The sequence below is a fragment of the Giraffa tippelskirchi genome, chromosome 4 (genome assembly GCF_054371585.1).
Source record: "Giraffa tippelskirchi isolate mGirTip1 chromosome 4, T2T-mGirTip1v1.2.pri, whole genome shotgun sequence".
Lineage (NCBI taxonomy): Eukaryota > Metazoa > Chordata > Mammalia > Artiodactyla > Giraffidae > Giraffa > Giraffa tippelskirchi.
In genome coordinates this window covers 23,675,723-23,687,702 of record NC_137278.1, presented here as the reverse complement: position 1 = coordinate 23,687,702, position 11,980 = coordinate 23,675,723, and the positions used below count along the sequence as shown (strand labels likewise).

The 11,980-nt window shown below is 44.3% G+C and overlaps 1 long non-coding RNA gene across 1 annotated transcript; it reads right to left on the bottom strand.

Moving 5' to 3' along the window:
* Positions 1–539: 539 nt before the first annotated feature.
* Positions 540–9,244, bottom strand: LOC145503754 (uncharacterized). Its single transcript, XR_014051726.1, has 4 exons — positions 9,172–9,244; positions 8,887–8,990; positions 7,072–7,207; positions 540–3,857 (listed from the first exon to the last, which is right to left on the bottom strand). It is a non-coding gene; the product is annotated as an uncharacterized LOC145503754 (long non-coding RNA).
* Positions 9,245–11,980: the final 2,736 nt, after the last annotated feature.

The window sequence follows — 11,980 nt, the reverse complement described above, 5'->3', positions numbered from 1 at the left end:
ATCATAGCAACTTCAATTGTTTTTAAACTTTAAGCCACAACACATGTGGAGCAAAATATATCAAGATAAGTAGAAAAATCCTCCATCCTATTTGAAGATATCAGCACATCCCTCCTGGTTATTGATATTACAAGTAGAAAATAATTAGAAGGGGTATAAAAGATATGAAAAACTTAGTTAAGAATCTTGACCAATGAACAAGTACAGAGTTCCTCCAATAATTAGAGAAGAGACACTTTTTTAAACTATGCATAGGTCATTTAGAAAAAATTGACTAGGTATTAAGGCTTCCCTTGTGGCTCAGCTGGTAAAGAATCCACCTGCAATGTGGGAGACCTGAGTTCGATCCCTGGGTTGGGAAGATCCCCTGCAGAAGGGAAAAGCTACCCACTCTTGTATTCTAGCCTAGAGAATTCCATGGACTATATAGTCTGTGGGGTCGCAAAGAGTTGGACACAACTGAGAGACTTTCACTTTCACTTAAGGAAAAAGGAAGCCTTGAAAAATTAAATTTCAAAAAAATTATGCAGGCTATCACCTTTGATGATGAAATAATTTTATTATAAGTTTTAAAATGTTTCAACATTTCATTTGGAAATTTTAATATGAATGCTAAAAAGCTTACATGTTAAAGAAGAAGTTATAATTAATATTTTAACAATTTAGAACTCAATAAGGAAAACAAAATGTGTCAAAACTTGTGTGATATGTAGTAACATATTTTCTAATACAAGCCATTAATTACATATATATAAAAGGAAGCCTCAAAATTAAGAAGTGTCTCTCTTAAGAAATGAGAAAAACAAAATAAAACCATAGAAAGCAGGAGGAAATAATAAAATTAAGAGCAGAAATCAACAAAATAAAATACAAAGATAGCATAAAAGATTAATAAAGTCAAAAGTTGGGACAGAGACAAAAAAAAATCAAATTTCTGACAAGATTGAACAAGAGAAGGTAAAAATTAAATAATAAATGAAAAACATGAGAAAATTTGGGCCATAAACACAGATAAAGAAAAATTTAGAAAAGATGGGAAAATAATATAACAATATTTGCTGGTAACTTTGAAAACTTAGGTGAAGTGAATAAATACTGTACTTAGAAAAATATTAGAACTAAATTTAAAAAATAATAAGTTGAATAGTCTTATATTAATTGATACAGCAATTAAAACTGACCCAGAAAGAAAACATCAGGCCAGATGATTTTATCAGTTCAGTTCAGTTGCTCAGTCGTGTCTGACTCTTTGCAATGCCGTGGACTGCAGCTCTCCATGCTTCCCTGTCCATCACCAACTCCCAGAGCTTGCTCAAACTCATTTCTGTTGAATCGGTGATGCCATCCTCTGTTGTTCTCATCTCCTCCTGCCTTCAGTCTTTCCCAGCATCAGGGTCTTTTCCAAGAAGTCAGTTCTTCGCATCTGGGGGCCAAAGTATTGGAGCTTCAGCTTCAGCATCAGTCCTTCCAATGAATATTCAGGACTGATTTCCTTTAGATTGACTGGTTCAATCTCCTTGCAGCCCAAGGGAATCTCGAGTCTTCTCCAATACCACAGTTCAAAAGCATCAATTCTTCAGCACTCAGCTTTCTTTATGGTCCAACTCTCACATCCGTACTACTAGAAAAACCATAGCTTTGACTAGTCAGACGTTTGTTGGCAAAGTAATGTCTCTGCTTTTTAACATGCTGTCTAGGTTGGTCATAGCTTTTCTCCCACGGAGCAAGAGTCTGTTAATTCATGGCTACAGTCACCATCTGCAGGGATTTTGGAGCACAAGAAAATAAAGTCTGTCACTGTTTCCATTGTTTCTCCATCTATTTGCCATGAAGTGATGGGACTGGATGCCATGATCTTAGTCTATGCAAGTACTATCTAACTTTCAAGGAGTATATTATTTTCTTTTTAGATAGCAGAAAAGGAGAGAATATGCCTCAAATAACCCTATTTATTCTATAAAGCCAGTATAACCCTAATGCCAAAATTAGCATAAGGCAGGATTACTGGACCATGTCATTCATTAGCATACAATCAAAACTACTAAACAAAGTATTAGCAAATATAATTATTATATGCACACAAGTTGAGTTTTTCCCAAGCATACAAGGATGGTTTAATATTAGCACATTTCAGAATATAATTCATCACATTCACTGATTAAAACTGAACAAAAGAGGTAAGCTATATATGAACATTTTGACAGATGCAGAAAAACATTTGCTAACATTCGGCACCTATTCATGGTAAGACTTTTACTAAATTAGGAAATAGAAGTAAATTTCCTTTACTCAGTAAATGAAGTCTATTAAGAATTTAATACAGGCACCTTTCTATAGGAATAGGAAAGTGTTAGAAGCATTCTCTTTAAAGTTAAGAATGAGAGAAAAATTTATTCTCTCCTCACATCTAGGCAACCCTGAACTGATGAGTGCAGCCAGTGCAATGAGATCAGAAAAAAATTGAATAGATTTAGGAAAATTTAGAAAGTTTTGAATAAAACTGTCATATATCAATAAATGATTAGAAGCAGTAAGAGAGTTTAGCAAGGTGACTGCACACAAGATCCATACAAAAATTTCAACTGCTATTGTAAATATAAGCTGAAACATACTGAAAACAAAGAGAAGACATCATGTAAGCTGCAACTGTCAAAAGTTCAAGCCACCTATAAAGAAAATTTTAAACATTTATGAAGAGATAATATTATAAAAGAAACATACAAATGAATAGGTAACTTAAATATTATCAATTTTCCCCAGTCAATTCATACAGTCAATCAAAACCCCAAGTGAGATGTTTTTAAGTGAATTATAGGAAACTGATATATATGATAGAGTTAAAGGCTGAAAATAGCCAGGATATTTCTAAAAATAGAACCAGGATAAGGAACTTATTTTACTAAATAGCAGGAACTCAACAGGGTCACTGTAAGGACAGGCCCAAGCTGATGAGCCTTGCCTTCCTTGTCCACATACACAGCTGCCAATCCATCTCTTCACGCCCCATTCTTAAGTTCAAATGGACAACCTGAGTGTTACCACCATCTTGTACATTTCACCTTTGATGAACTTTTAACATTCTCATCAGGGCTTCCCCGGTGGCTCAGTGGTAAAGGATTCGCCTGCAATGCAGGAGCCGTAGGAGTTGCAGGTTCAATCCTTGGGTCAGGAAGATCCCCTGGAGGATGGCATGGCAACCCACTCCACTATTCTTGCCTGGAGAGTCCCAAGGACAAAGGAGCCTGGCGAGCTACAGTCCATAAGGTCGCAAAGAGTCAGACACAACTGAAGCGACTTAGCACGTGTGTTCACACACCATTCTAATCAGCTTACCTCCTAGCCTACCCATACTTACATAGAAAGAAGCATTTAAACCACCAACTAACACAGTACGTACAGGTCAAGTGGGAGTGCAACAAAGTCAGGAGGCAAGAACCGTTTTTGCCTGTGACATCACAGTTAAAACTCTGCACCTTAACGATGAATGAGACTTGTGGTCTGTGGCACTGTAGGGAACTATCATTCAGAGGCTGTGCCTTTGTGCGATCTCTAAAGGAAAAGACTGAGGAGGACCTAGGGATTTGTGTGAATACTTAATATTAGGAGGAACTTCATAATTTGTAAAACAACTGTTGACTATTGGAAGCAGGAATAATGAAGAGAACTACCCCACAAACTGCCTCTTGCTCATCACAGTTAGTCCCTACACACTAATTCCTTTGAGCCTGTTGATCACAGGCTCTCTGGTGCTTGTGTCTATGTCTAGTGTCTGTTGTGAGCAGTCCTGGAGTGATGACCAACTCCTATTGCTACTCCAGCCTCTGTGTAGCTCCATGACAGGGGGAGACCGGAGTTGTCTGGAAGAGATTGGGAAAGCAGACAAGAGCACAGGTTAGGCTGTCACTGATCTCCTATTCCACCCCACCCACCCTCTTTGCCCTAGAGTAGACACAAGAAGTCTCTCTTCTTCCTTCCTCTTGTGCTTTCCCCAAATAACCAACCAGACTCAAGTCACGGTCTACAAATGTCCTTACTGGAGCTCTTTCTCAGAGGAGGCTTGGGGTGGTCTCCCAGGGTAGAGAGTGTGCAATAGACCTCAGATACATTTCATGAGCTCAACAACGCTCAAGCTTTTGGATGACGTGTTGTGACTCCAGAGGGCATTAGGGATGTAGCAGGATTTTCTTTGCTTGGCTTCTGAATAATTATAAGGCTACATATGTCAAGTCAACACAGCTCTGCAGGAAGAATATGAGTTAGAAGACAGAACGCCTGCTCCCCACGTGGTACCAGGGAGTCAGTGTGTGTGGGCTCAGGTAAGTCCCACCCCATTTAGATTTCAGTTTCCTCATCTGTGGCATGGAAGCATCTTGAAATCTCATCTCTTTCTAGTGTTCTGTGATTCTAAGGAGGATCCTTGAGAAGATGGAGATCTGCACAGAATGGCCACCAGGAAGGCAGGCCAGAAGGTGTCTGCCTGATGACCCTGTGGAAATTGGCAACAATGCATTTCTCCTTTTATACTTTCCAAGGATTCTAATGGACCATCAAGTATCAAATCAGGACCATCGGAACGTCCCTGAATGAGTTATCTTTAATCTTCCTCCATTCTTAAGTCTTGTTCATTTCAGTTCGGTTGAAATTGCATCCTACTCTGTGGTTTGCAGAAAAAGTCCATGGTGGTTTTGTCTCCTGGTTTCAATTTAGGGTCCACTCTCCTCTAATCACTAGATGCCAGTATGTTTTCTAATAATTCCTGTTTTGCCAAGTTTTGAGTTAACGGGCTTCCTCTGCCCCGGGTCTGAAGCCCCACCACATGAGTGGTAGCTGAGACACTTTAGCCTTCATTATGAGCTATGTTCCTAAGCCACGAATAAAACCAAAATAACAATTAGCTTCATGTAAATATTGAGCCACAGCATTTCCTTCTCATGTTCTAGAGGAAGCCTGAGCCTGTCCTGGTGAAATGTCTGGGTGTGATGGATTTAATCCCTTGTGGATGGTTGAATCTTACATCCTAACCAGAGTCCTGAGGACAGTTCCCTGGGACTCTCGTGGGCTTATGGAGGGTCAGTTTAGCGGCTGGTCTGCCCGCACCATTTGTGTTGGGCAGTAGTTCTTTCTCTAGTACAGTACCACTCCTACTTATCAACCTGCCTAGCAATGCTTGTGCAATAAAGTCCCACAGTCTATGTCCACATCTACTTCAACAGTTTGCCATTGGGTCTTCAGGCTCAATTCCATCTTGGAGATCCGGTGCCATCTGAGGGGAAGCAGAATTTGTCTGTCTGTTTCTGAAAACACAAATACTCAAGCTACTTTTCAGCCATGGATGGGCCTTTGGGCTTATCTGAATACACTGAGAAATGATCATCTGGACTATCTAAATTAATCCTCTTGTGCCTCCAGAGGCTTCTGCGTAACCCCTGAGGGCTAAGGCTCCTGCCCACCCAGTCTGGTCTGAACAGGGGTGCAGCCACACAAAACCATGGTTCTTACTGCTGAAGGGGAGCTAAGGTCACTCATTCAGGTTCCTAGCCCAAGCCTTCAGATTCCTTGGAGTCCAAGCAGAACAAAATATTCCCCACTTTCACCAACATCCCTGAAATTCAACACAAGGACTCCTTTATTATACAGGATCATTTTTGCTAACTGTTGCTAATCTCCGCAGAAAACAGACAGAGCAAAAACATGAGGAAATAGAGTGTCCCAGGCTGGGTACCCCAGAAGCGGATGCTGAGACTGAGTTTGGCAAAATGTCTATAGGGATGGATGCCCATGAAGGGAAAGAGAGACTGAAGGATTGGGCAGTGGGAGAGAATTTGAAGTTGTGATGCAAGCTGGGCAAAGACTTCACCATCCAGTAGGGGGTCTCTGGAGATAGGATGTCCCTCAGAGGTCCCACTTTGGAGGGGACACAGCTAGAACTCCATGCTCCTCTTGCCTGACCAATGACCTGATACAAGGTGCCCCCAGAATGTGTGGTCTTGCACGAGGCAGACCCCTGAACCTGTTGTGTCTGTTGGCCTCAATCCCAATGGCTGGGGCAACAAGTTCCTTCTTGAAGGGAGTCTGCCTTCAGTAGGGCTGTGAACTTGCCGTGCTATGCACCCATGGCCCCTGGGTTATGACTCTCGATTCCACTAGAACCTCAACTAGTCATTCAGGAATGGAGTGCAAAAAATCTCGCCTCTCCCTGACTAGGCTCAAACCTGATGGAGGAGGCCCGCCAGAACAACACTCCCTCCCTGGATGATGTCTCCAGTGGGCAGGTTGCATCTGAAAACATGATAAACTGGCTCACGGCTCCATCACCTGGACCTCTGGCCACTCCCAGAACAAGGAGCTTGCAGTATCTACACTCAGCACGTTGGTGCATCCATCTCTTCATTCAGCTCAAATCTCTTTGCCTGTAACAGCCATTGCAATGATCTTATAAAGAGGCAAACTTCTCTGCTTTAATTAGACATGACTCTTACGAGCACGTTTTCGGTGTCTACCAGTAGGCATTGTGTGATATGAAACGGATGACATTTGCTTTCCTTAGACTCCTGCAAAAGTGTTTATTTTTACAAAGAGAGTCCATCAAACTGCAAATTAGCACCCAGGCATCCTTTCCTGTGTTCCCCTCCCATCTGGCTTCCTTGCAGAAATTACATTCTTCTCAGCTTGCCCAAACTGTTAGCACACAACTCGGCTCCCATTTGCTTGGTGTCAGTTTAATATCGCATTAATTAGACAATTAGAGGAGGGCCCAAGAAGATTCCCAGCTAACGTGCTTTCAGGGGGGAGTCAGGTTGATTGGAAGTGGCTCTTTTTCATTTTTAAATTGTGTTTGGTTTTGCCTTAGCACAGAAATGTTACTTGATTAAAATCACAGAAGCTGTTGCTGAATTGACTCTGCGTGATTGAAGTATTGCCATGGAATCAGAACTCCAAGGATCCGACCCTTCAAGGTACCCTGTGCCACCTTGAAGAAAAAAGTACCTTGTAGCTTTGCAGATAGCATACAAACAGCTGAATGAAAAGTGAAAACTTCAGTCCAATATGGGTGAAAAGGCAAACACCCACCTGGCTTTAGTCATGGGGGCTCGGGAATGGGTCCGTGAGCATGGCACAGTGGTCCAGACTCTGGTGCCTAGTCCTGCAGTGTCCAGCTGTGACACTGGGAACTGACTGCTTTCCTCCCCAACCTTGATTTCCTCATCTGGAAAAAATGATCATTAGGCCAACTTGGCCGGATCAATACAAGGAATTTGCAGAGAGGTTAGGGTGTACTGACATGGACTATCCAGATGAAACCAAATAATCTGAAAATGACATGGAACTTCTATAAAGAAGGCTCCGGTGATGAAGCCTTTTCTTGCTGTTTTTATTCAAATACTTGGCAACCTGGGGGCTATTATATTTAGTAATGATAATTAAACTATTCCATGTGTTCTAGTACTCACAGAATATCATGAAACGTTCATTCTTGAACAGATCTTAAAGCTAATCTGGTCTAATAGCATCATTTTCTAAATGCTCAAAGGGTTTAAGAAACTAAAAAACTCACATTCGGTCTTTGAGGACGCTAGCCCGGGCCTGGAGTCACAGTCAGGGTTCTGGCCTCTGTGCTAAGCCAGCTCCAAGCCTGTCTATGTCCAGACAAGCCTCACTAATCAGAGTTTCACTCAGGGAATTTCTTCACGGAACTGACATGGAATTATCAAAGCTGAACACAGATCAGATGGAATGATCTCTTGGATGATTTGGGACTTGCTCCCTGGTCAAGGCCCCCCATGCTGCCTGCCTGGGGACACTTGACCTTCTCTGGCTGTTTCTCAAGCCCTTAGTCTGTTGAGGTTTCAGAAACAAATGCTGCAGAATTCAGCTCTCAACTCCTGAGTTTTCCAAAGTGGGTTGATTTGAGGGCTTTCCTGGTGTGAGTTGACACTGAGCTCAGCCTATTTTAGAGTCAGCTCATTACGCTGCCTGTGCCTGGAATGGGGTCAGACGCATGACTGACTACCTGTGCCCCAAGACCAGTGAGTGGCCCACCTGGTGAAGGGGAGGAGGGATGGCATCAGAAAAGGAAACCACCTTTAGGCAGGTGGAGGCAGGCAGGCACGCACAGCATCCATCAGAAGGTCCCTGCTGGAGATAACAACCCTGCTCTTCCACTTGGATTCCCACTCTTCCTTTTTTTTCTCAAGATAAATTCTTTGTTTCTTCATAGGCCCCCTCCATGCCATAGTCACACATGCAGGACTATTTTTCTTGGGGACCAAATACCCAAAGTCCCACTATTAAAGCAAAGAATAGCAACTCTTCCCTTTCTCTGTGATGGAGACATTAATGATATAAAAATACACCAGGGAAAAACTATTACAATATTGTAAAGTAATTAGTCCCCAACTAAAATAAATAAATTTATAAAAAAAAAAAAATACACCAGGGAGAAAACGGACTAGATTTTTGACCAGGGTCTCACCAATGCCCAGTGTCTCATAGCCAGCGCTAGTGATAAAGAATCCACCTGCCAATGCAGGAGATACAAGAGATGCAGTTTCAATCCTAAAGTAGGGAAGACCCCCTGGAGTAGGAGATGGCAACCCACTTCAGTATTCATGCCTGAAAAATTCCATGGACAGAGGAGCCTTGTGAGCTATGTAGTCCATGGGGTCGCAAAGAGTTGGACACGACTGAGGGACTGAGCAGAGAGAGTCAAAAAAGGCTTGGGAATCGACATTTTTTGGTATTTGTTAGGTATTTGATACTGTCTTCCACATAACAATGGCCCTTATAGGGGCCGCCAAGAGCACCAGGAGGCAGGAATTTCACTGTTCTCCCTATCAACCACAAAGAATGTTAGAAACTCACGATAAAACCAACACAAAAGATCACCTGCATCCAGTCAACAGTTGATGTGGCCGCCACTCCGCTTGCACGTGCATCCTGGGACCGGCACCCCGGTTCAGGCGATGTTGGTCTGTGGGGCCTGCAAAGTCCTGGGAAGTCAGTGCCTCCCAAATGGGGGAAGCCCCTTCATCACCCCCGCCCCCCACTTTACTCATGCTGGAGAAACCGAAGGGCTTCGGATTGCCAGACCCAGGAACACCCCGTGCTTCTGAGCCCCATGTATCCAATCTGCGCCCCCTCAACCTCCCCATGTGGCCCATTCCTGATCACAAACTCTCTCTCTCTGCAGACAGCACTCTCTTCCCTTCTCTGTGTCTCCCCTCTCCTTTCCCTGGTCTCCTTCTCTCTGGCGTAGCCACCAGGGCTGGGGGCTTTCTGAGCAGGCGTGGTTGGCTCACAATTAAGGGCATGAAAGCCCCGCCTCCCTTTTGCCCCCAGCACCCCCCAGTGTCTGCCTACTGGGATGGCTTCATCAGGATTCTCGACTCCAGGTAAGTTACTCTGTTATAAATCAATTCAGTGTCTCAAATTCAACTGTGCTATTCATTGCCATCTTTCTTTTTTTTAAAAAAAAACAACTTTTTATTTTGTGTTGGGCATAGCCAATGAACAATGTTGTGATAGTTTCAGATGAACAGCAAAGGGACTCAACCATACATATACATGGATCCATTCTCCCCCAAACTCCCCTCCCATCCAGGCTGCCACATAACATTGAGCAAAGTTCCATGTGCTACTCAGTAAGTCCTTGTTGGTTACCCATTTTAAATAGCACAGTGTGTATATGTCCATTCCAAACTCCCTAACTATCCCTTCCCCCTATCCTTCCCCCCTGCAGCCATAAGATAGTTCTCTTTAAGTGGATGAGTCTGTTTCTGTTTTGTAAGTAAGTTAATTTGTATCATTTCTTTTGAGATTCCACATAGAAGGTATGTCATAAGATACTTCTCTGTCTGACTTACTTCACTCAGTAGACGCTGAGTCCATCCCTGTTGCTGCAAATGGCATTATTTCATTCTTTCTAATCATCACCCTCTTTAAAAAAAATATTTTTAATGGAAGGATAATTGCTTTACAATATTGTGTTGGTTTCTGCCATAAATCCACATGAATCAGCCATCGGTATACATATGTCCCCTCCCTCTTGAACCTCGCTCCCACCTCCCACTCCATCCCACCCCTCCATGTTGTCACAGGGCCTTCTTTTCTGGAAGAGGAACACAGAGGTCTAGGTCTCATCTGGCTGTCCTTGGGGGCACAAAGCCCTGGGTTATGAGCTGACTTTGCTAGGAGCTCCCTGAAGTGGACCCCGGGCCGGTCCCTCTCCCTTTCTCTGGGCTTAGTCTCCGGCTCTCACATGAGAAGGTGAGACTAAAGGGTTACTCGAAGTCTCGAAGTCTCTTCTGACTCGCTGGGATTCAGAGCTAGGGGGGTGGGGGAGCAGCATTCCTGGGGAGTGACACAATTCCGAACTAGGAGATCAAAGGGGCTCCTCGAGGGAGGCCCCCACCAGGAGCTCCCAGCCCGAGTCTGGGGTCGGTAATTAGCTCCTGCCGCCACCACCTTCCTCTCTCTGGGGCAGGCGGGTGGGTGAGCTCTGCAGGCCCAACAGCTGAGTCCCCCGCCCCCCTGAACCAGAGCAGAGACAGGAGAGTGAGGGTGGTGGGAGGAAGGGTGATGCTGAAGGGAAGGGTGTCTAGCACCACCAGGAACTGTGTGACATCTGTATGGAACTTTATGTTAGACAGATGCAAAGTTTAAACATCTTAACAAAAAGCAGTCCACTCCGGGCTTTCTCAGCACCAGTGTGAGAACTGCGCTGTGCGGATACCTCTTAAAGTATTTGATGAGAGGCTGAAAGCCTGACAGGCTAACACTTCACTTCCTTCCAATTAGGGGCCTTTAACATCAAAGGCCCAGGCCCCCACTCAGCCTGGCTCACTTGAATGAATTAGGGGAGAGAATGGATCCAGGAGTTGCTTCCTTCTCTCCCTCGCAGTAGACGCAGGGCTCTGGGGGCTTTAATAAGATGTTAGAGGTCACTGGGTCAGGCTCTGACGGGGGGCCGGGGGGCGGACACCGGGAAACCACCAGAGTGTTTCAATATGTGTGGTGTTTGTTGGGCAATCAGGCCCCGGCGAAGCCTCCCCTGGTGGGGCTGTCTCATGGGGACCCTTCCAGCGGTGGAGCACTCAGGCAGGCAGGGGGGCCCTGGTCCCACTTGGGTGGGTGTTCGAGGCTTGGGTGCAGGGTGCTCCAGGGCTATTGGTTTAGCAGCAGCTTTTTCTGACATCGTGTTGGCGACATAGCTGGCCTGTCCATCAGTTTCAGAGTTTATTGTGGAGACACGAGGCAGGAGCCATTCTCAGCTACCTGGCTAGCTGGCTACTGGCATCAGTCAGAGAGAGAATGTGACTCTGCAAGCAGTCAGAGCCAGAGGAGAAAAGAGAGCTTTTCTTTTGATTTCGTTTACCTTTGCTTGAAAGAGACCCACATCTCCTCTACAGCAGCTCTGACCAGTCATTTTCAATGCCTGCCTGTGCATGCCAGTGTCGGGGAACTCTCCATCCTAAAAGGTTACATTCACTCCGTGGTGAGCAGCTCTCAAGTTAGGAAGAGCACCCTTCTGTCGAGTTTGAAGATGGCTTTTTGTAACACACTCAGCCAACTCTGTCTCACTTCACGCAGTTGAACAAACAGTAAGATCTCTGGAGCCAGGCAAGCCTGGATTCCAAGCCTGACTCCACCCGTCCACTGTCTACAAACAGGGGAGTTACTCTGACTTTAAGCTTCTGCTTCCTTTTCGGCAAAAGGGGATTTTCACAGCCTGGGTAAATGTTTATAAAGCACCTATTACTATCTATGTAACTACATAGTCAGTACTTAATGAGAGGTTCTTATTATCTATCACCTCTTAAGCCCCATAGGGCTTCTCTTATTAACATCCCCTGTTCCATCCCAGCCTCACTGCTGGATGAGAAGTGCTTGGTGGCATCCACAAAGAGAGGTCTCTGGTAATAGAGGGATAAAGGTGACCTTGTACACTGAGGATGGATTGATCTGGTTCCAAGTTCAGGTG